General features: G+C 37.2%; 1 long non-coding RNA gene across 1 annotated transcript; it reads left to right on the top strand.

Annotated features, from left to right (window-relative positions):
• Positions 1-13,615: 13,615 nt before the first annotated feature.
• On the top strand, positions 13,616-20,727 carry LOC135155050 (uncharacterized). Its single transcript, XR_010294394.1, has 3 exons — positions 13,616-13,762; positions 16,677-16,796; positions 17,155-20,727. It is a non-coding gene; the product is annotated as an uncharacterized LOC135155050 (long non-coding RNA).
• The last annotated feature ends 1,012 nt before the right edge of the window (positions 20,728-21,739 follow it).

The raw sequence follows: 21,739 nt of genomic DNA, 5'->3' as shown, positions 1-21,739 counted from the left end.
GAACTCATACACTTGACAAACCTGAGGGAAATACGTTGAAAATCTATACGATGTGGTGGGTCTGGTGGTACCCTAGTTGGCTTAACCCAAATCCAGGGGGGGGGGTAGCTCGGGGGATTGGTAGCTATGCCTACTATTATTCTCTATCCCTTTTTCTTTCACAAGATTTTTTAAAGAGTTCCCAAGCTGGTATACATGCAATTTATACAGCATGGCCATGGGAAGCGGGGGTGCTGGGCTGCAGAAGCAGGCGGGTAGGAATCTGGTAGGAATTCTGGTAGGTGTCGGAAATTTCGAAAACTATTTAAAAATTACCCACATTTTGTAGTGAAACTTTTTTATTGGCTTGTCGTATTTACTTCCGCACCCCCTAGTCCAATCATTTTAGCCAAAATTTTGACCAAACTTGGAACATATTGCAACATAATTTTTTCACCACAATGCATTTCTGTGAGGTCCCTAGTACAACATACTAAAAGTCCCAAGCTATCCGAATAGGGGAAAGGCATCTAATTTGCATAAATCCAAGATGGGTGTAAAAAATTAATTGATATGCCTTATCCTTAATATTTTTTTACAGATAATGGGAAAATCTTGAAATGAATATGCAATTCACTATGATTAAGATAATCATAAATCGATTGCAATCGTTTCCGGGACTGTCCGGTTAATATTTTTTTTTAATGTGAAAATTTATGCCAAAAATTTGCATGTGCGTTGATATCTATCTGTTTTATCATTAGCATCAACAACTAATGCAAAATAGCAGCATTCGACAAGAAAGGGGATAAATCAACGATAAAATTTATATGCTTCATAATAGTATTAATGTCTTAACTTACTTAGATTAACATGATTAAGGGCAAATACATCCGAATGTATGGTGGCCCTGAAGGGACATCGCATATAGACCAAATCGCGAATATTCACGACGAAATTGGCGACAAAATTCGCGACGTCGCCGATTTCGTCGTGAATTTCGTCGTCAATTTGAATATTCACGACGAAATTCACGACATCGTGAATTTCGTCGCCAATTTCGTCGTGAATATTCGCGATTTGGTCTATATGCGATGTCCCTTCAGGGCCACCATAAGAATGTATTATTCGATATTGCAATAAAGTGACACCAAAAACTAACCTCCGTGTCTTAGTCACACTTGAAATCGACTGCAATGCGATCGCTGGCATGCCTTTGAAGAGTACAATAGATTAAATCGGCCTTGCCTCGCCTTTGGAGGTGTAACTAACACGCGTAAATACATATGTGCGTATAGCTATAGACAGGTGCTGTATGTTTATAAATCATGGATGGAATGTCGAAACGCATATCAAAATACATTTTTAACCTAATGAAAATGAATGAATGAAACCTTGAGCAAATATGTCGCTCTAGAGGACAGTTACTTCCACAAAGAGACGCATTATATTTCGGGCCTTCTTTAAATAGAAAGAGAGAAAGATGAAGTGACTCCGTTTTTCCCCCATTTTTCTCATAATGGCGTATGTTTAGTACTCGATTACTTCCGATTTGAAATCAGATGGTGCAAAAGTAACCACTGATTAAATGCCATGGTCACAAAGGTTCATAAAAACTAAAGACGTTTGAGAGAAACAAAATGTTATGGAGGGCCTTAAGAATTCTCGGGATTTTTGCCCCAATTTTTTTTTTCTTCCAACCTTACCATCTATTAATACTTTTTTGTCGTCGAAAGATGGTCTTAAGTGCAGCTCACGGCACCCTCTTATGCAATTTGTAAGACTTTAGTAAGAATTTTCATTGTTTTGGGGGTTGTTTGAGACGCTGTTATCATGGTTGTGTCCTGTCGAAAATCCTGGAACTTCTAAAAAAATCAATACTTTCAAAGCGGCAGTACTGCCAATAATGGACACTCCGAGTCCTTTACAAAAACTTTAAAAACGCAATACACCAATGTTCGTTTGTAAGAGGACTTAGATACCGTGATGATGACCTCATCGCTTTTTAATACAAGCAACATGTTCTAAAAGTTTCAGTGGGTCATATGAACGTTGTCGGGGGGGGGGGCGTAAAGTGCATTGCAGTCTATGCAATTACCCTTAAGTCCCCCTCCCCCCCCCCCCCCTCACGCTTCGCCAGCAGTTGCCAAGCAATTATCTCCGTCTATACTCGTGGACATAGCTATTTTGGAGGCTTAAATCAGACTTTAAATCTTATGATGTTTTATTGCTGTTTTTTATGGAGGGAAGTCGTAGAATAACTCTCTTAAGGAGGGGGGGGGGGGGGGTATGCTTGTCAGTATTTGAAATGTTTAAAGGCTCCCTATAGGGGTTCTAAATTGCCCTAAGCAGCCAATTCGAAACCCTTTAAGGTTCTTTTTAAAAGGTTCTCGAGTCCTAAAAAAATAAATTTCTGAGCTTTTTCTTGAGGGTTCCAAATAAGAAACAAATGGGTTCCAATTTGAACTTAATTTCGGATACTTTGCATGACTTATGAACCCCTTTCATTCGCAAAGAAAAAGAAAGCAACGCTCTTTCATTTTTTTTACTTCTAAACAAATTGTTCTTAACTACTCATTGATCGGTGGGTAGCGCCCCAATTATGCTAAACGAATTAAGTATGTGTTAAAAGTGGAAATCACAAATTTCCCTCTCTAGTATTGAATAGCTGTTACAGCTAATTTCGATTATATTCATTTCACTTTCATAATCCGACCGGCCCGTGCCCCCCTTCCCACTTTGAGAAGCAAAATATTTTTAATGAAAAAATGAATAGAATATAGAATAGAAAATAAAATATTTTTTATTTCATATGTAGGCCTATAAACAAGAAATAGTGAGTGTATGACGTCATCAGTCCCTTCATTTATACACCAACCCTGTTGCATAAAACTTTTTACCTGAGAAAACTCTGGTAAAAATTGAAAACTAAGGTTAGTCTGATTTCTGCCATTGATTTTAACACAGGGCAAAAAGTTTTATGCAATGGGCCCCAGGATGTGAATATCACTGTTTTGAGAAATTAAGTGAATTTGTCAAAATTTCTTATTTCGCATCCGATTTCGATGAATAATTCAATGTTAGGCTTGTTGGATTTTGCTCTTTTTATTCAAAATCAACGTTTTGTTGGGTTGGTCGTGTCTTCATGTTGCCGCTTTTATTGAATAGAATGCGAGCGACTTCTCATCCTTAATTGACCACTGGTTTATCTCAAACACAATAGACTGTCTTTTCACTGTTGAATAAATCACGCTTTTGTTTCAGTTATTCACTGCCCCAGCTCCTGTCAATAGATCTATTTTCCTTTGGACTAAAGCTTGCAAAATATGTCAATATTTTGTTGAAAGAGAAATATTAAGTAGTCACTCATATCTGAATTCAAATGTTGTTTAGGTTCTGGGAACCTCTTATTGTTTTATTTGTAGGAATATAAACCGATGGCGTACCTACAAAGTTCATATCGATTACTGTGATTGTTTTGCGTAAATTTACTTAAAGAAAATCGCTGGAAAGAAAATAAGTAATTTTACTTAAAACTGAAAAAAAGTTACAAACTTAATACTTGAGAAAATTAAGGAAGTCGTTAAAACATAAATCAATTCAGTAAATACCAATGCATTTTTTAATGTACCAATGATATAGCGTTCGATCTCTTTAACCATGTTAATACGACATCGGGTGTTATCATTTCCTAGCTTCAACATGTTTTTAAAGACCGTCCATTTTCTTTTATATGTAGTTGGTTTGCATTTTTAAAACCTCTACGAAATCACATAAATAAAATGTTGGTAGAGAGAGAGAGGGGGGGGGGGGGGGATATAGAAGGGGGAGAATGTACACGCGCGAATGTACCCTGAGTGCGTCGAAGTTTACATAACACAGAGTTATTACTGATATGAGATAGCCAAAAAAAAAATCGATAACGCATTATTATCTCAACACGCCATTCAACGTTTGAATACATTGCTGGAATTAATGAGAACCATGTATTCAAAAGAATGATTACTTAGGTCTCTGTTGAATAGAATGAGAGAGACTTCTGACCCTGGGCGCGTTAATCTCGAAAACAATGGACTGTCTTTTCACTGTTAAAGGAAACCAAAACCCAAGAAGAGAAGTAATCTTATTAATTTGTACACAAATTTTCAGATTTTCCTCATTATCTTTCATATTGCATCTTGCCTCCTTCTGAGCACAACATATGTCATGGGAAAATATGATCCACACCATATATGTCAAGGTCAGGAGGAGATAATGTGAAATATGTAAAATAAAGGGGAAAATCTGAAAATATGTGTACAAAACAAATGGAGAGTTGTCCACAAAATCAGCCATTTTGAAGCACGTTTGCCAATTTGAGGATCCACATAGTAAGTACAACAAGACTTTTTAATCGTCCATAACTTGCTTATTTCATAACCGATTTTGATCAAACCTTTTTTAATTGTTCCTCTCATTTTACTCTTTCCAATAAGATTGCTTCTCTTCTTGGGTTTTGGTTTCCTCTAATACATGCACGTTTCACTTCGGTCAATCAAAGGTTAATTCTATTTCGACTCTTCTAGCACTTTTGTTTGTCAGGCCTAATTGCTTCAGATTCTTTTCTATTATAAGAAAGAGACACTGAAGGCAAGAGGGGAGGGGCGATGGGAAGATAGGAAGGAACAGCACTGAACGGAGAACGGACAGGCACTGGGAACGGAGTTGATCGAAGAACTGAAGTGGGGGGGGGGGGGGGGGGGGCGATGGGCAGAAAAGAAGGAACAAACTGAACGGAGAACAAGGATGATCAAATGTTTGTAAAGGCCACCGCCCATGCACTTTACGACTGTTTTCTGTGACCAGATTTTTCAAGTGGAACGTAGTAAGACACTATTATCTAAACCATAAAGTTTTTTTAATCCATTAATATGCAACCCTCAAAATGAAATGAAATTCAGAATATAATCGTTATAACGTCGTAGCAATCGTACAATCGATGAAGATTTTACCTCTAAGCCAAAATAATTGCGTGCAATTATTCAAAATTTCAGTATGAGTAATTGAACAATAATTTTGAACCTCAATTAGCAAACTTTCAGGAAATGAGCAAAATACAATTTCGCAACGGGAGCGGAGGCCTTTCAAGAACCAGCATTACACCGTTGTATTCAAATTATGAATCCTTTATGAACAAAAAAACCCAAATAATTATTGCACATATATGGTGCTTTAAGGATGCAATGCCTTATAGTATTTTATTATATTTTTGAATTTGCATTAAAAAAAATCAGTTTTTGCAATCGAAATTGTCGATATTGCGATGTATTAATTGTCTACATATGTTTGCTTTTTTGCGACAGTTAACATAAAACATTAAGCCGTAAATCTGACGAATGAATAAGTCAAGACAATCTTACAATATTGGAGAGAAAAAGAAAATGATAAAAGAAATTGTCATGCCAATACCAGCAGCGGATCCAGCCTTCTTCATTAGGGGGGGGGGGGTTCTAGCCATATCGGATTGGCCGATCTAAACTGACTTTTCTTTTTGTTTCTTTGAAGGGTTAGTCCTGTTAGTCACTTCTTAGCTTTATAATATAAATCAACATAAGTATACAATCTCATATTTCAAATATTGCGAGCGCGAGCTATTTTTCAAATTTTATCTATTTTGTCTTAAAATTTGTTTGTGATCCTGAACAAAATTTTCAGATCAGAGCGTTACATATTTCAACAATCAAATAATGTGAGCGCAAAGCGCGAGCTGATTCTTTTTACGTTTCTCCCTGAAGAATGGAAATTCTAAGCACTTATTGTAATCGTAAACAGGATAGGTAATTGATGCGAGCGGGGAAAACATCGAGATTTAGACCTAAAAACTGGATAATCTATTATGTTTTGCAAATCATGAAGAGGATGAGTGCTTGGTAGCTTTCCTACAGTAACAATGTGTGTCCAAAACGCAAGTTCGAATTTGTTGATGTTCGGATCTAAAACTTGACAATATTTTTAACACAGAACAAGCTGCGTATCTCAATAGACATGAGGGCGCGTGTTTCAGATTACACCTAGAATCTGGGCATTCTTTATACATTTTTATCATGAAATCGATGAGGCGAACGAGAATCATAATCCTAAGATATTGGATATTCCGACCTGAAAAATGGTGAATTTAAGCCCTATATTTCAAGCACTTTGTAGGAAAATTGTGAGATGGACATGATATCATTTTTTACATAAAAATTCAACGTGGGAAATAAATGAACGGAAATCGAATCTATACAGAAAAAAAATGAACCAATAATAATAATAATAATCCGCATTTATCTCTTTTATCTGGAACTTATCACATCGGAACGACGTCTCTAAGCGCTTTAAACATATCATTACCCCGGTCATCGGATCCTACCATGCTCGCATACGATGTATGCACCTTCTCCACTCCGTGGAGAGCATTAAAAGAATTCCAAACTTGAATCCATTAATAACGATACTATCGATAGAAAGAGCAGCTCAGACGTAGCCTTAGTCACAAAATAGTATGATTGTCAAATATAAAATTAAGATAAGACTGTAATTATTGTGATATGAATTGAAAAACACATCTAAGAAAACTAATAGAGGTAAAATATGTATCTTATATACTTATAACATGAAGCATTCAATTCCCGAGAAAGGAAGTTATGAATAATTATTGTAATTACAAAAAATCGCATGTGGACGATCAAGATGATGATTTATTACGTCACTATCTCCGATTTAGTTGAGAAACGGGCCCCAGGATATATTTGTAGCATGCAGGTGGAATGGCAGATCTATACGGCAGGACGCGGGAGGCATGACGGATTAGAGCAATAGGTGACAAGCTGCAGGCGGAATGGTGGATTAATTTGGAAAAATTTGCGCGGCAGCACGCAGGGGGCATGGCGGATTATTTTTTGGAATGACCGGTGGTAAGCTGCATGGGGAATGGTGGATTAATTTATAGAGATTAATAGCGGCAGCACGCAGTGGGCATGACGGATTATGTTTAAGAGCAAGTGATGGCCGCCTGCAGGGGGCATGGGGTTCTTCATGGGGGCGTGCTTTAGGAATAGCCTGCAGGGGGAATGCTGTGATATTTTTGCTCTCTTCCTTTACTTAAATTGATATGTGGGCAAAGGTCTGTTTTCTATTAAAGCAACTTTAATGTTACTGAAATCTCTTGGAAAAGTTAGCGGACGCATTGCTCTGCATGCTGTATGCAATTACGTCAAAGAACATTAAAGCATAGTCCCGCAATAGCATGTCAAAGTGACCCCCTTATCCGTAGCTCAACTATTAAAATATCGTGCTTTTTGGAGCCCCCAATGTGACAAAGTGGTGTTTTGCTAAAGAGAAAAACAACTTTTATTGTCTTGAAATCACTTGGAGGCAAGAGAGGAGGCTTTTCTCTATTAGTTACATAAATAGAAGTGATGGCACAGTCAATCCTACCCCATCAGGGGTCTGCCGAAGTCACCAACCCCTTCTTGTATTTTGCCAATCTCTTTGAAAATTCCCCTTTGCAGTAAACCACTTTTATTGCTTTGTAAGCACTTGGGGATGAAAAAAAGATTTTCCTCTATCAGCTAAATATAAAGAAGTGCTGGCACAGCAAAGCCTATCCTCTACGAGGTTTGTTAAAGTCACTCACCCCTTTTCCATATTTTGCCAATTTATGGAAAAATCTATAAATCCGGAGCCCTCAGTGAGGCAAAAAGATGTTACTACTATAGTGTAAGTCACTTTCATTGTTTTAAAACTACTTGGAAACGAAAGAGTAGCCTTTCCTGTATCTGATTCGTATAAAGAAGTGCTGCATATCAAAGCCTACATCCTTCAGGGGGCTGCTGAAATCACCCCACCCGTTTTGCGTATTTTGCCCATTGCTTTTAAAAATTTTGGAGCCCCATTGAGGTGAAAGGTAAAAAGGTTTCCCCCTTTGCAGTAGACCACTTTTATTCTTTGGAACCACTTGGAGATAAAAAAATTAGATTTTCCTCCATCAGCTACGTGCAAAGAAGTTCTGTCACAGCAAACCCTACCTCTCAGGGGTTTGCCGAAGTCACCCCTTTTCCATATTTTGCATATTTATGGAAAAATCTACCAACTCGGAGCCCTCATTGATGCAAAAATGTTTTTCTGATAAATAGCAAACCACTTTCACTGTTTCGTAACCACTTGGAGATTTTTAAAAAATATTTTCCTCTATCAGCTAATAATATGACTAAAGAAGTGCTGGCTCAGCGAAGCCTATCCCCTCAGGGGTTCCCCAAGTCTCCCACCCTTTTTTGCCTACTTTCCCTCCTGCTTAATTTATAATTTATGGGGAAAATCTACCAATTTTGAGCCCATATTGAGGCAAAACGTTGTTTCTACTCCAAAGCAAATCTCTTTCATTGTTTCGTAACCACTTGGAGATAAAAAAGAGTAGATTTTCCTCCATCAACTACATATAAAGAAGTGCTGGCTCAGCAAAGCCTATACCCCCTTCGGGGTTCCCGAAGTCTCTCCACCCTTTTCGCTTACTTTCCCTCTTTATTAAAACAAAATCGCAGTTTTTGACCCCCCGCCCCCATTCAGGCAAAAGACATTTCTGTTTTATGATTAAGTAACTTTTATTGTTTTGAAACCACTTTAAGATTAATAGGTTTCGTCTATCAGCGCATCGACCCCTTCCCAATTTAGGGGCTCCAAATTGACAGATTTTCCCATAAATTGGCAAAATAGGGAAAAGGGGTGAGTGACTTCGGTAGTTTAATAGTAGTATAATAGGATGTGGCAGGTCTAATAGCTACATCTCATTTTTTCTCTTGAACTCTGAGATCGAGCAAGCAGAAAATGTCATTATTTTGGTGTATAACGTCACGTGACTAGCACATGATAGTTTCAGTGCCTAGACCCTTTCATGTTAAACAATTAATACAGTCCAAACAGAATCGACTTTATGCATTTAATGTTAACAGTAACAATGATCTTGTAGTGTAAATATTTGCGTATACTGATATTTATGATATGGCTATGGTTTGAGGAGGCCAATGTTTATAGTAGTATCGAGGCCGGAATTGATATGATTTGCAATCAGGTCTGAGTACATAAGTATACACTAGCGTCGTCTGCTACGTAAACCAAATGAGCGAATATGACCAAAACTAACCATTATGTTTATGCAAATTAGAACACTTTCCCCTATTCGGATTTTCTGGGACTTTTAGTATGGTCTTTTATGGACCTCAAAGAAATGTTCTGAATTTGAATGAATTCTGTTGCAATTTGTTTCAAGTGAAAAGTTAAAATGACTGGACAAAACATGTTAACAGTGTGTTAAGCAAACTTCATCGGGCCACTGCTTGTATTAGGAGGATTAAGCCCTACTTAACCCAAAAGACACTGATTGATCTGTATTTTGCCACGTTTGTCCCTCATCTTGATTATTGTTCCGTAATCTGGGGTAACACTAGTCTACAACTGTAGACCCACATCTGCAGTGTGTGTGTATCACAGCTGATTCAAGGAGTCTGCATAGCAGACTAGGTCTACTGGAGCTGAAACTGCTCGCTTCGCTCGCCCTTTCAGACTGGTTTGCTTCGCAAACCAGCTGCAGATCCCACTTCACGAGCCATTCAGAGTCTGCATAGCAGACTAGGGTAACACAGCAAAAACGACTACAAAGAGCCCAGAGTCGCTACGCTAAAAATGATTCTCAATGCCGACCGATACACATCTACTTTACATGCTTTATACTTACTGCAGAAGCTTAATTGTCAATCCGTTCTCCAACGGATCAAGTTTAATCACTGTATTATCATATTCAAAATAATTAATAACCTTACCCCAAATTATCTAAAGAAGCTAATATCAAACAGGCCAATTTATTATACGACAAGAAATGCTGCAAATACCCCTCTTTTTATCCCAACTCCACGCTCTGAATATATGAAACTATCGTTTTCTTATCAAGGCACATTGATTTTCAACAGTCTTCCACTTCATGTCCAAACTTGTCTTACATTTCAATCTTTTAAAAGACAGTGCAAACAACTTAGCCACACATGTTAAGACCTTTTAAACAAGTTATTTTTCCTTTTTTACTAAATACTGCCAAAATTCCCTTACAAAAAATTCCTGCAGTACTTTAGTGGTACTCTGTTGTACCTGTGTGATACTTCTGTCATACACGACGGTACCTCAGAATTACCACAGGACTTCTGTGGTATCACTCTGTGATAGTTCTGTCATACTTCTGTGGTACAGGAAAATATGAAAATTTCCTGCAATACCTTAATGGTACTCTGTCGTACCTGTGTGATACTTCTGTTGTACAAAACTGTATATAGAATTACAACAGGACTTCTGTGGTATCACTCTGTGATAGTTCTGTCATACTTCTGTGGTACAGGAAAATATGAAAATTTCATGCAATACCTTAATGGTACTCTGTCGTACCTGTGTGATACTGCTGTTGTACAAAACTGTATATAGAATTACAACAGGACTTCTGTGGTATCACTCTGTGATAGTTCTGTCATACTTCTGTGGTACATAAAAATATGAAAATTTCATGCAATACCTTAATGGTACTCTGTCGTACCTGTGTGATACTTCTGTTGTACAAAACTGTATAAGGAATTACCACAGGACTCCTGTGGTATCACTCTGTGATAGTTCTACTTCTGTGGTACATAAAAATATGAAAATTTCATGCAATACCTTAATGGTACTCTGTCGTACCTGTGTAATACTTCTGTTGTACATAACTGTATACAATATCACTCTGTGATAGTTATGTCGTACTTCTGTTGTACATGAAAATTCTAAAATATCCTGCAGTACTTTTATGACAACCCTGCGATACTTCTGTTGTATATGAACATTTTTTAAATTTCCTGCAGTACTCCTATTACTAAGCACTTCTATGGAAACCCTGTGATACTTCTGTGGTACATGAACATTTTGAAATTTCCTGCAGTACTCGATCCTATTAAAGACACTTCTATGAAAACCCTGTGATACTTCTGTGGTAAATGAAAATTTTGAAATTTCCTGCAGGACTCAATATAGGCACTTCTAAAATTCTATGGCAACCCCAGTGCTATACTTTCAAAATTTCCTGCGGTACTTCTCATGCAGCCACCCCAGAAATATGACTGAAACTGTATCACAGACGCTACTGGTGTATTTTCTGTGGTACAGTACATGAAAAAATTAGTTTCCTTCAGTACTTGTATGGAAGCCCTGTTTGTACCACAGACTAATTTTTTTATTTCCAGTGAGGGATTTATCTTTTTTTTCAGTTTCGGGAGAGGTCAGTAGCGTATTGAGTCTTATATTTTTAGAAGGCCATATGGCTTAAAAGGGCACCATTCATTTTAAAAAGTACAATTTTTTATATGAAAATTTAATTTTGTGATAGCTAGATTGTGACATATAGGCCCTATTTCAAAATTATATTTCACCCTGTCCCATTGTGTAGGTCTATATCAGCGAGGGGGGGGGGTTATGCCTACTGAGACTCAGAGGTTTTAAGTTTGATAGCTTCTATTTCTACGAGAAAGGGTACTATACGTACTAGATCAAAACTAGGAGCAAAGCGCGAACTGAAAAATGCGAAAAATTATTGACCCCAAAATGGGCAACTTATATTTTGAGGACTATTGTTCGTTTTCAGGGTTATTTCTTTTTCATGCGCTCTTTTAAATTTCAATTATCATTTTTGTTTTGTTTGTTCGCCACTTATTTTTCATAAAAAACAGGATGAATAATAAAAAAATGACTATATTTAAAAGGGTACGTGTTGAAATATACAGGACACACCTAACACTCTTAGAGCTTAATGGTTGTGAGGAAGCCGGGTTGAATTTCAAAGAGATATTGTAATGAATAAAAATATAAGCATGAACGTATTATTCTACTTCATCCATCTCTTTCTAACAATACAAGAAAATAATTGAAGGGGAGGTCAACGCTAGAGATAATCAATAAATAGAGTAAAATTCACAAAACAAAATGCTTAAAATTTATTCAAAATCGGATGACAAATAACGAAGTTAAGTTGAATTTTAAGGATTTGCAATATTCCCATGAAACAGTTTTATTTAGGCATGTCTCATGAATATTCATTAGGTGGGCTGATGATGTCATATCCCATGTTCTTTTGTACAATATATGAAATTAGATTTATTCAACATATTTCTACCAAGAACTTAAACAATTGGAATGACGACTAATTAACCGCATTAGTTATTTAATGCAGCAACTTTACAATGGGGACACATTATTTACACATGTATTGAAAAATAGATAATCATAATTTCATATCTAACATTAAAAAAGAAAAATGGGAATGTCACATCATCAGCCCACCAAATTAATATTCATGACGATGTGCACACTATCTGTTTTCACAAAATATTGATAAACAATTAACATAAGAAAGTTCAGCGTTGAATGTTGATTAAAAAATAAATCTCAGTTAAAATGCTATCTAAGATTTTGTTTTACACGTTTCATAACCAAGTTTTAATGCGATTCTGGCCCCTTAAAGTTTTTATTGCGAGAAAATACATTTTTCCAAGTTTCCCATCTATTTTTTTATTTATTTTTTTTTAGTAAAAAGGACCTATTTTCTTACAAATATATTATTATAAATAAAATTACTTCAATATTTGTTCTCCTATTCACAATATTTTTTACAGGTGGAATAGGATAAACTAAAAATAGGATATTTAATTTCCATTTTAAGGCCTATTTTTTGCTTTATATCCCCGGTTTATATCTTTGCCACCTTGCAATATGTTAGCCAGGCTGGTTTATATCTATTTCTTTTTAAATCAAATAAATTTGGATATTTTCAGTCTATTTTTATGATGCGAAGCTATATATAGTTTGTAAATATGTTTTTTAATTGCAAGAACAATCTTGTATCTCTGTTCACATATGATGGCAGTTTATTTTGCTTCTTTTTTTCTAATTTGTATGAAGTTTGTATCTATATATTTTCAAACTATTTTCCATCCTTAAAGTGTCACAACCGATATCATATTATTTTTTACCTCGTTGGCAAAGTTATTATCTTTTCTTATGTTTCGCTTCAAAATGGTATCTTTATATTTGCTTGTCTTGCTCCTCCACCCCTTATCAAAATACCCTGCCGGCACTTGATCTAAGATTATTTTCTTTTACTACTTGAACCTTATAAAGGGATCTTTCCTTCGATCGCAAGAAAGGATAAAATGTGTGTTTTTGAAAAGAAATAAAATTAAAAATACATAGGATTGGAGCTGTGATTTTCCTCATTGCTTTCTTTGTCATCCTACTTGCATACTAGTAGGCCTATATAACATATTTTCAGTAAAATTGTGAGACATGTTTTTAAATCCTATCCTTATATTAAAAAAAAGAATAAAGAGAAAGAAAACAATTAAAAGACATAGAAAAGAAAAAGAAAGGAAGAAGAAATAAATATTTGAATTTTACTTTATTCAATTCCTTTACGTTAATAATATGATATATAAATGATGGCGAAAATAGTCAAATTGTCTGGTTGCCAAGTAAAAAGTAAGACCCCCCCCCCCCCCCCTCCGAGCTCCCCGTACATACAACGCACGGACTGTACCGTATACGTGTTTCCGGTTCCGCCATTTGAAAAAAAACGTTCGTAACTGCTCAGCTGAACCCGAAGCTTGATGAAGAAGGCCGTCAATATTTCAACAAAAACTAACAGAATATGGATCAGATTCGGACAACGACTTCTTAAGACATTCACACAACAGGCTAAACAGTAAGTTAGATCCATTTTTCGTAGTTTGGCGCGGCATGCACTTAAATTTCTTCGACTTTTTAATCATTACCGTACGGCCACTGCACTGCCGTTGTTCCCGATCGCTTATCGGGTGGGGGCTGATCTGCGGTGTGCGCGGCCGGGGACGGCCAACGGCTGGCTAAGTTAGTAGTATATTGATGGCGGCGGTGAGGATGTTTGTATTGTCATGATTGTAGCCAGGTCAGGGGTGGGCGCTAATGCAGTTTCGCACCGGCCGATTAATACCAGCATACCTCATCACCAATATTTGTTCCCAAATGTCATGACAAGTCTCTCAGTCACATTTGAAGTCAATATATCCACCACTTTTCAAAATATCGTGATCGGGAATGGCTGTAGGCCTAGCCAGGCGGCTTCTAGAGAGTGAAAATCATTTACTAACGTAACTTCGTAAGGTCACTCTCATATGAAGCCAGGGATCCTTTCTCATATACCCACACAGAGGAAGCCAAAACTTGAAACTTTCACCCCCGGCCCCGAGATTTCTACTTTCCTTCTAAAAGATCTAGCCTAACGTTAGACCTAAATCATGTACATGGGATAAAACTTAATTTCCAACATTTCTACGCTCTCGTCGTTATTTTTGAAGAAGAAATTCATTCCAAAAAATGCGAAAAATATCATGATTAGACGGAAGAGACTTGCCCGATGTTTACGCCGCCATCTTGTTTTCTATTGTTCTTCGCCAACGTTACAGACGCGAACTTCGAGACCATGAACTCGATCTGATATTCTGAGTGACAGAGGTGGGATTTTATGGGGGTGGGGAATATAAAATTCATGCAACATCTTGATTTTTAAAAAGAATTAAAACTAATATTCTTACTTTACACAAAGTTTCATTTAGTTCCATGCTTTTATCAGTCTCAAAATTGGTGATTTAGAGCCAACATGAAGTTCCTCACACATATTTATAATTCGCTGCCGATTTCAAAACATTGCATGCGGATGCAATATTCGCGAGATACCGGGCCTGGTCTGACCCGACCGACCTCACACGCATGCGATGTATTGAATATTGATACGTGTGAGAAACTTCATGTTGGCTCTAAATCATCAATTTTGAGACGGATAGAGGCATGGAGAAGAACTGAAACTTTGTGTGCAGGAAGAATATTAGTTTTAATTTTTTTAAAGAGCGTGATGTTGCATGAATTTGATATCCCCCCCCCCCCCATAAGATCCCACTTTTTGTCACTCGGAATATCAGATCGACAGATCCAGTTCACGGTCTCAAAGTTTGGGTAGGTGGAGCGTAGTGTAGCAATAGTGAAGTGGAGTGGAGCCTGCACAAACTTCACTCGAGGTAGGCAATCCCACAAATTTAAAAGAGGTTTCTATAAAATCAAGTCCGGCCTTCTATGAACATGACAAACTTACGAAAAGATGTGAAGTCAATTCACCCTAAATATCATCAATATCTCTCAAATAGCTTCATTTAAGCACTAATTTCTCTTCCGGTTGATAAAATATGGATCCGTCTTTAATTTCCAAAATTGTTCGTCTAACTAGCTAAAGGACGCATGTTTTATCTACATATTAAAGACACGTAGAAAAGACTAGGCACAAAGACTATTATACATGTAAATCGATGCAAAGCATTACGCGATGTCGGCAAAGTGCCCAATCTTCTTATTGTAAAGACTTTAGCGACAATAACAGACTGTGAGTAAGGTTAAAATGCTCCTCTACTTTTAATGTTTTCATTAGTGCTGTTGTCGGGAACAAAAATCCATGTCGACATGTCGCTTAAAAATTAATCCCGACATCGACAATGTCGACATGAAAAAGGGACCGTAATTTAGCCTGGGCTCCCTAACATAAAAAAAAAGCATTCGATCGTGGAACAACACTCTCAATCAAATATATTCACCTTGACACGAGTGATATCCCCACACTAGATCTATATAATACAGGCTCAGTTCGGGAATTGAGCTTCCAAAATCACCGATTTAATCCACATTTTTTTTCTGGAGAATCAAGTTTTTGTACCAGGATCCGGTTTCGAAAGCATTGCTCAATAACACTCGTAGCCAATTTGAGAATCACCAATTACAACAGTGATCATTGCTGCAAACGCAAGCTCCTCAATTTGACAATGAAAAGTAATGAAAATCGACCGATAATTTCAGTATCACTTCCGCGGCGATCCGTGCAACGATCTCCAAACGAATGAAGGGAAGTTTTCTGTGACTTCGTGATATGAAGTAAGCGCTCAATTGCGGCAGTCACAACTTTGACAAAAACACGTGTTCGCTGCTGCTCACGTTTATGTGAAAAGTAATGCATTGAGGAGCAACGTATTATCAAGCACGGTGAATAGCGCGCGATGGGTACATATTTCCGTGGATGGGTACGGTGAATGCTACTCTCGCTATAACGGGATATCGAGGGCGGCTCGATCGGGCAGGCCGGCCCTGCACTGACGTATTTCTACTGCCGCACAGCTCGCAGATATTCTTTTTTCATTTAATGCGCTGCTAAGCTGAATAAACCTTTTAATCGCGCCAATTACTGTGGATAAATGCTTCTAACTTTTCAGCTAATCTTTACACTCGTGATTGTAGGCTAGACCCCTTTTTATTTTATGTTTACATGTCGATGTGGGTGCGTGCATGTCGACATGTCGGAATTTTGAAAATCCTTCGTATGTCGACATCAATGTCGATATGAGGCCTATCGACAACAGCACTAGTTTTCATTGATTTTATGTTGAATATTATTAAAGAATATGACTCTTTGCACCTGAATTGTAACACTGAAATATGGAAATGAAGAAGTTTTATCATGTATTTTTATTACATCATGAATTTGTATTAACCTGCAAATAAAATTTTACTATGTCACTCAAATTCATTTCATTTCATTAAAGATTCAAAGAGGGATCTCTGGATGATCGAGCAGCAAGTCCAGCATTATGTGGGAAAGATACTACAGGTGTACACAGAAAAGGCCATGTTCTTGTACAAGACACGGTTGGAGTTCATAAAAGGTGATTATATAGGCATTCACTTCAGTAGATATTATAATTACAAAATTAAGCAGATTGTATTCATGCAGTGGCATACAGTGTAATCCTTGTTAGAAGATGTAGATTTATTCTTCATTGTTTTATTAAAGAGTTTCAATATGTGCTTATGACAATTTGTTTGCATTATAAATTGTTTGTCACTCTTCGGCTTAGTTTGCTTTTATAAGCAAGAATATGCTAAGAGAGATAGCCGCAAGGACCTCATTATCCGATAGATATGTACTTGTGAAAAGAGATCTAGATGGGGGCAAAACACCTTATTTCTTGTATATTTATGTTGTTCATGTTATCATAATGGTATGTGTTTTTTTTTCTACAGATTAAGCTGCCTCGTGCTATACAGACTTGGATAAAAACAAGCTGTCCAATGAATGGTGACTACTCAAGAGGAGCCAGAAAGTCAACTAAAGCCAGGGTATTTTGGGAGTTGATATGGCCGGGGAAGGGGGGAGGGGGGGGTTTCCAGGGCCCCCCCTTCCTTGAGATCTTGACCGCACAATCGCGTCTAACATTGGCACATGGGTTGTCTAGGGCATAATTTACAAAATTAAATTGTAAATTATTTCACGCAAATTGTTAGTAAGTGATAATACTAATTTATGCGTAATTAGAATACAAAATCATACTTTTTCCTCTATTGCATTGACTTTGTACACAAAATCACGTTTTTGAGCAATTTTTGGTATGACATGTACTTACATAATGTCACGTTATTACAGAACCACGTACCGGGTGACACAAGATTGGTCTCAAAAGATGCACAAGACTAGAAAGAGGCATGTTTTAAAAAAATTGTGCGACAGCATGGTCGCAAAATTTTTGGAAGGGGGGGGGGATCAAATTGGTCCAATTTAACTAAGGGTTAATAACTGGGAGGCTGTTAGCTGCCTTTTTACTTTCAAGTCTTGCACATCTTTTGAGACCAAATTTGTGATGCCTGGATACGCTGTTCCGAAATTTCGCAACATGTTTATGTATTAATCCAACACAAATACTGTTTCTTGCTAAAAATTCACAATTAGTATACCAGTAATATACATTTATCAAATCAAATTATTTAATTACATTTATAATCATAAAAGCTTTGATAAAGTATAAAAAAAAACAAAGAGTTGTATGTAGGCCTGGGACTTTCGGGTTTTTTCTCTTCGGGTACCCGTGGTAATTTTCGGGTGGGTACCTGAAAATCATGTCACTTGAAATATGACTGGTGGAAAAACCCCATAGGTGACGTCATCAAGCCAATGCGATGCAAGCCAATTTATGAATGAAAATATAGTAAGCATGCGCATTGCAAGCCTCCCGTGCCCCACGCAGTATTCCATCGAAACAAGTTTCAATACTCTGTCACCTCGTACCAAAATCGACCTAGAATTCCACTTTCCTATATATCATATGAATTATAAAAGGTTTTCTCACTGATACTGCACAGGTAAGCAAATTGTTATTCTTGCTTTTCCGTCAAAATCTTACGAAGTAGCATCGATATTACATCGTGTTCGTGAGTTTGTATCGCTACGTGAACAAAGTCAATTGATTTCCGGGTTTCGGAGCGTCAAATGCGCCAGCCAATCACGATCGTGTTCCCATTTTCGGTTTATGATGAACTAAAAATGGTAACAAGAACGTGATTGGCTGGTGCTTCGTAGGTCGATTTTGGTATGAGGTGACAGAGTATTGCAGACTTGTTTTGACGTAATACTGCGTGGGGCTGAGGCTTGCAATGCGCATGCTTACTATATTTTCATTCATAAATTGGTTTGCGTCGCAGTGGCTGGATGACGTCACTGCGCTGCAAAAGAAACATGGCGATGATTGAACGATCTCGGTCACATCATCATCACTTGAAAACTTGTATATTTATGGATATTTAGAGGGTAATTGGTGAAATTCAAAATGAGGCTTGTGTACTTTTGTAATGAGTTACAATCATGTCTTACACTACGCAATACAAATCAAATACATGTACATTATACTGGTGAGCAATTTTCGGGTATCGGGTATTGATTTTTCTACTCGGGTACCCGGGTTTTAGTCCCAGCCCTAGTTGTATGAAAATTTTCAAAAATAATGAAAGGTAAAAGAAAACAAGATTACAATGTCCATTGCAAGGGGGCTAGTCTAGCTATTCAGGATAATTGGGATTTTATTCAGTTTTTAATTGACATAACATTATGACAAGATCCCTCCATTTAGTGTATAAACAGCACATGGCCATGATTGAAATTCATATAACATTAAAGTATGCAAACCAGGCAGCTACATGTACATGTAGGACTCACTGCTTGTCAATTCTATTGTCTGCCAGGGTCAAGTGACATACAGTGCACATGTATAACATGTGTGAAAGTACATAAGAAAATCAGCTTTTTATTTTTGTACTGTAACATTGGGTGAACTGGTGATCACTTTGGATATGATGCTCTTCATATTGGTTTATTTTATGTATATGAATTTTTGGATAATCATTAAGAATTAAAGCCATTTACTTAATATATGGAAGCATAAGCCCATCAAAGAACAGAATTATGTCATGTACAGCTAATTTATTTTGCGTGATATTACAATTGTAATTGTTTACTTGAGCAAGTAATTTGAATTGCTGCATGACCTAAACAATGACATGTTCCAATTCGAATAGTAACATGACCTAAAGAAGAGTTACTCCACCTCGATTGAGAGTGCTTATGTTAAATAATTGATGTTGCTACTTCAAATAATTGAGGTCAATCAAATTGGTCATAATTATTCAAGTCAATTTTGAGCTATATGTCATAATTAATTAGGTCATATACTAATTGAAATTACTAAATGACTCGAGTAGGTATGAATTCACATTGCCACATGACCTTAATTATTTTATGTAGCAACATCAAGTATTGAACGTCATTTAGTTATCAATTATGACATGTAGCAAATCAAATTACATGCCGCAATTTCGTGTTTATGATGGGCTCATGCTTACATTCATATATAACCCTTCAATATGTAGTTGGAGCAATTCTTAGACAAGAAGACTGTGTAAAATGATATGCCTATTCAATGTCAAAAAGGTTAATGTCTCAATAGATTTGATCTACGTTTTGGCAAAGTAATCTTATGTTCATATTTTTTCTAACCTATGGTGAACGTTCTAAATCATGTGAAATTCATTCAAAAATATCTTTCAGTATTTATGGACTTAAGTGAATTCTAAGCAAAATGAAGTGATTATGATTACGTTCATGTACTTTAAGTTTATACTGGTGATCAACACATCATAATTTCATCCCTTACTGTATGTGCACCATGCATTATCTGTACATGCAGAAGTGGTTATCCATTGTTTCATAACATGGTTGAGTAAAGGATGTTCTGCTTTTAGTATTAAGCCAATCGGGTGTTGACAAGAAGGGGAAAATGCAATTGCTCAGCTATTACAGTTTTTTTTGCAACCATAATACTGGTTAAGCCTTGGTTACATTCGCCGGCTCGTGGCCTTACGTCGAGTCAAAATTAACAGTCTTAATCATCCTTGTACCAGCTACTACCAGCTACACGTGGGTGGTTTGTACAGGAATACCTAAAACTGCTGATTTTGTCTCGCCGTAAGGCAACCGGTCAAGGAATGTGACCAAGGTATTAATAATAATCGCTTATTGTTGTGTTAGAGGGAAGGATTCTGGGTCGAATCTAGCTTTCTTTATGTGATCTCAAAATGGCAGCAATGTATGAATAGTGAAAGTAGTTCATGTGGCATCTCAATGTTCATGGATATAAATCTTTGTACATGTCTTATCCTAAAGATGAAATGTTACTGCATTATTCTAGCAGTCATTTATGATATCAAAGATGTTCTATACTGTGCATAGTACAGCTCATACATAATAAAGGTATGTGAATATGCTTTTAACGTCTTTGCAAATTTGTGGGTTTTTTCACGCCTCTTTTCATTAGTCAAGATGTCAAAGTTGTTGTGCTGGATCACAGGAAATTCTTACAAACTACTACGCCTAACAAACCAGTGCAGGACGGTGTCGTGAGAAAATCGCACAGACTACTACAGGACAATACCATAGGATTGTCACAGGAAATCAACAAGAATACCCCTGCAGGATTACCACAGTAAAGTATCACAAGAAGGCTGCAGGATGAGACCAATAATGCCACAGAAGTCTGCGGAATTCCTAAAGTACTGTCCTGTCATACTGTCCTGTGATACTATTTATCACCACAGGATAGTATCACAGGACAGTACTACAGGAATACCAGACCAGTATCACAGGACAGTACTACAGGAATACCAGACCAGTATCACAGGACAGTACTACAGGAATACCAGACCAGTATCACAGGACAGTACTACAGGACACAGTACCAGAAGCCTGCGGTACTCCTGTAGTACTGTCCTGCGATACTGTTCTGTAGTACTTCCCTGTGATACTGGTCTGCGGTATTCCTGTAGTACTGTCCTGTCATACTGTCCTGTCATACTATCCTGTCATACTGTCCTGTCATACTATCATGTGATACTATCCTGTGATACTATCCTGTGATACTGTCCTGTAGTACTAATAGTAGTGTGGTAGTGGTTGTAGCGGTTGTAGCGGTTGTGGTGATCGTGTCCTGTCATACTTCCTGCCATACTTATGCGGTTATTACCACAGGAAGTATCACAGGACACGGACCTGTTGTACTCCTGTTGTACATTTCTGTAGTACCGTCCCAAATTACGTGCACGTAATTCCTGCAGTACTTTCCTGCGATACTTCCTGCAGTACATATCACAGAGTACTACAGGAATTTTTTGTAAGGGTTTCCACGGAGGGGGGGGGGGGGGGGGGGGTCCTGCACAATTAGAGAATCGTTTCGTTTTTATTTGATTGTTATTTTATCATACTAATAAATTTTACTATAATCTGATT

This window comes from Lytechinus pictus, chromosome 8 (assembly GCF_037042905.1).
Source record: "Lytechinus pictus isolate F3 Inbred chromosome 8, Lp3.0, whole genome shotgun sequence".
Lineage (NCBI taxonomy): Eukaryota > Metazoa > Echinodermata > Echinoidea > Temnopleuroida > Toxopneustidae > Lytechinus > Lytechinus pictus.
This window is presented reverse-complemented; position numbering and strand designations above follow the sequence as displayed.